Source organism: Dermacentor andersoni, chromosome 10, assembly GCF_023375885.2.
Source record: "Dermacentor andersoni chromosome 10, qqDerAnde1_hic_scaffold, whole genome shotgun sequence".
Taxonomy (NCBI): Eukaryota; Metazoa; Arthropoda; class Arachnida; order Ixodida; family Ixodidae; genus Dermacentor; species Dermacentor andersoni.
The window spans coordinates 130,798,224-130,802,221 of NC_092823.1; positions in this window are offsets into that span (position 1 = coordinate 130,798,224).

A 3,998-nucleotide genomic window follows, 5' to 3' on the forward strand; every position below is an offset into this window, starting at 1 on the left:
ATCCCGGAATACTAGTCTATCCTCTGCTCTTTGAAACGAGGAGTGAAAATGGAGAGAGGGCTGTCCACTTAAGTGATGGAAACTTTGTGCACCTGCACAAAGCTACCGTACTGCACGATACATTGACTGTGCACTCATTCGAGAAGAACAAACGCATCGTTCGAACGGTGGGTTCATCTGGACAGTCTTTCCGTGCATTGAAGTTAAGATGACACCATACACCATATAGCGCAGTTTAAGATCGCAAATAAATGTTTACAATTGCTAAAATTATTCTTCAGAAGGAAAAGTGGTGTCGCATTCAGCTTATGACTAAAGAGCAAGCAACACTGCTTAAAAAGTGAAAGAAACGAATGCACCGTACTACAGTTTCTAGCTGCATATGGCATATATGGGTTACGTGCAATGTGTATTTCTTCCTCGTCCCTAGTTTTTTAAAAAAGAACGTTAGCTACATAGTAATATCATAGTGCTCGCTTTTGAAGGACTGAGCAATAAAGATAGCTCTTCGGAGTGTAAACGCATCACAGTGTTCACAATCTTATTTACTTTTCAAGACCAGCGAAAGGTTTCAAAGTGCTAAGAACTAATAATAAAGCTTAGATACCTTAGCTTGGTTAAAAGAGTAAATGTTCTGCTTTACCGAAGCAACTGCATAGAAGGAGGAAAAGCCTTGAATTATTGGTAATATTTGTTTTAGTAGTGATTGTAGTTGTGTTTACACCCAAATAGTTGTCGACAGTTAGTATAGTGACTGTCGTAGCGTTTTGCCACTGACCAAGTGCCCTAGCTGAACAACTTAGCGACCCATTCAGTCTTACCGGCCTATTTAAATATACTGTTGCAAACTCGCTGGTAGGTTTGTGGCAGGCCTTCAGAAAGCGAGTTTGTTGCTCCAAGTGTTTGTTTTGGTCGCTAAAGTAAAGGCGTTCCTAGCTCGTGCTCTGAAAATAAGAGCATCCCACGCTCGAAAAATCAGCGATGCTTTGTCGCAATTACGCATCGTTCTGTGTAGCGAAAAAGGTACCGAAGGCTAGTGGTGGCGCCGGAGATGCGCCGGATGGCCAGCCGCCGAGATGACCGTGATCTCGACAAAGGCGACTTGCTCAAAGAAACCGGATGCGAAGGAGCAACCGGGCAGGCCGCTGATCATGCACCAAAGCAAGGAGCACGGTGTCTGTAGACCTGTATTACATAACTAAAATTAAAAGCGATGCAAACAGATGCTAAATGGGAGCTTTTTGTTCTGCAGCGGATGCATTTATCAAACTTCCTATACACTCCGTACCCACAGATGGAGAGAGAATAAGCACTGGCGGCTACCTTCTGTAGCGACTAACATGACAATGCGTTATTTTAAGTGAGACTAATAACTCATAAAATACCATGTTTCACGTAATAATCTTACCCCTTTTTCGTTTGTTGCGAATGACCAAGAAGAATAGACGGAAATCTCCTGGGGCACTTTTGTTGCCCTCTGGGTATTGAAGAAAGAAACATGAAATTCAGCTTGTTCAGAATTCCGCGAAGTGTAAAAAAAATATAGATTTTATTCGTGTGGACGACTGAAGGACTTCGCTTACCTTAGGCGGCTTTTTTGTTGTTTTGTCACCAGATTGAATCCAAGGATATCGAAGGAAATCTTTACGAAAACAAAAAAACATTGGCTTCTCTTCTTCTGGAAGAAACTGCAAATGGAATTGTGATGGTATTCCAGTTTCCCCTTCAAATACATTTTAGAAAAAAATACGAAACCAGACAATTATTTGACCCACGTTCACTTCCTTTTTTTTTTTTAATGCAGGAGGGCCTTGTAAACCACACGTACCGCATTCAACCTTTGTTTGAAGCTGAAAGGTCTGAAAGCGGACAAATTGCTCACAGACTATATGTGGTGAAGTCACACAAAGCAAATGTTATTAAATCAAGTAAGAATTTTGAAAGTTACTTTTAGTACACAGGAACAGCAGCACACTAATAGTGAACGTATTTTGTTTTTACCACTTAATTAGTTCCAGAATTTGAACCTTTGCCTGAGGATTTTATTGCAGGTGAGTTAGCACTGTATTTGTCGTGGCATCACACATTGCCATAAAATTTCTGTTTCAGAGGCCAGAAGCGAACTTCCAAGTGTTTTTCGTCCTGACGTGTTTCTAATATCCGATTATGAACACAACAGGCATTTCTCGAGCCTTAAAAAACTGGTGAAATATCTCGTCGTACTATTCAATGGCGTAAGTGGCTCGTGACTAAGTGACCAGGTCGTTTTATGATTGAATTCACAACGTTTGTAATTAAGAGGCTGAACGAGAAAAGCAGTACGCAGTCATGAGTAGAACATATTTCCGATAAACAACATATTTTAGACTGTCACAGTACAGCACACGGAATGTGAGATTCAGCATAGTGAATATTTAGACATTTTATTTTTCTTCGTGACAGAGATGAGGTGAGGTGTTTTGTTTCCAATGTGTGCCTAAAAGTTTAAAACGCAAATTGAAGTTCACTTATGAGCCCTTGAGCACTTTTATCAACGTTTTTTTAGAAAGGTGTATGTAAACTATTTCTATATGGCTTTTACATAAAATGAAAAAACATTTCATTCAGTAGAGATACTAGTGGTCATAGAGGAATTGCGTAATGAAGGAGTACAGAAGGCATACGTGACTATCTCGGGAAATATCTACGGAGATTCCACAGCTACCTTCCTTCTCCACAGGAGAACTAAAAAAATACGTATCAATAAAGGGTCAGGCAAGGAGACAATCTCTAAGATGCTAATAACTGCATGCTTAGAAGACCTATTCAAGCAATTGAACTGGAAAGGGTTAGCAGTGGAGATCGACGGCAAATATTTCAGCAACCTTTGGTTCGCAGATGACATTGTCCTGTTCAGCAGCAGTAGGGACAAATTGCAACAAGTACTAGAGGACCTTAACCAAGAAAGTGTAAGAGAGGGGTTGAAGATAAATATGCAGAAGACAGGGGTAATGTTCAATAGCCTGGCAAGGGAACGATAATTCATGATCGCCAGTCAGCCTTTAGAGCCTGCGCAGGAGAATGTTTATCTAGGTCAATTACTCACAGAGGACACTGATCACGAGAAGGAAATTTACAGAAGAATAAAAGTGGGTCGAAGCGCACACGGCAGGCATTGCGAAATCCTGACTGCGAGCTTTCCACTGTCATTGAAAAGAAAAAGAGAAAAGTGTGCAATCATTGCATTCTACCGCAGCTAACATATGGGACAGAAACTTGGAGGCTAACAAAGAAGCTCGAGAACAAGTTAAGGATCGCGCAGAGAGCGATAGAACGAAAAAATTTAGACGTAACGTTAAAAATAGGAAGAGAGTGGTCTGGATCAGAGAGCAAATGGGGATAGCTGATATTCTAGTTGACATTACGAGCAAAAAATGGAGCTGGGCAGGCCACGTAATGCGTGGAGTAGATAACCGGTGGACCATTAGAGTTACAGAATGGGGGCCAAGAGAAGGAACCAGGGCGGCATAAATCTAGATGGGGGGATGAAATGAGGAAATTCGCAGACGCAAGTTAGAATCAGATAGCGCAATGACGGGGGTGTAATAGCGCAAGGAAGGCCTTCGTTCTGCAGTGGACACAAAGATTGGCTGATGGTGATGATGATGAAAATTATTTCTGTTACTTATGTTACTGCCGTGAAAGTGCATAGGCGAGGCAGGTATATACCTGCCTCACCATCAGCACTGTCTTTTCGAGCATCGGTTCCATGGTAGCGTGGCGCGTTTGGCGTCTATAGCGATTACCTTTCGGATTGCTCCTTTCAATGCGGTTTGGAGCATCTCGTACACCTGTGTGTGTAGCGGCCTGTGTGTGCATTTTGATTGAAGCAGATGATGACAAAAAAAACCTGTTTCAAACTTCTTGCAGAGTTTCATTTTACCGCCCGTCAAACTTTGGAATAACCTAATTTTAATTATTTCAAGCGTTTTTTTTTCTTTTGTTTTCACCCTGAAGGT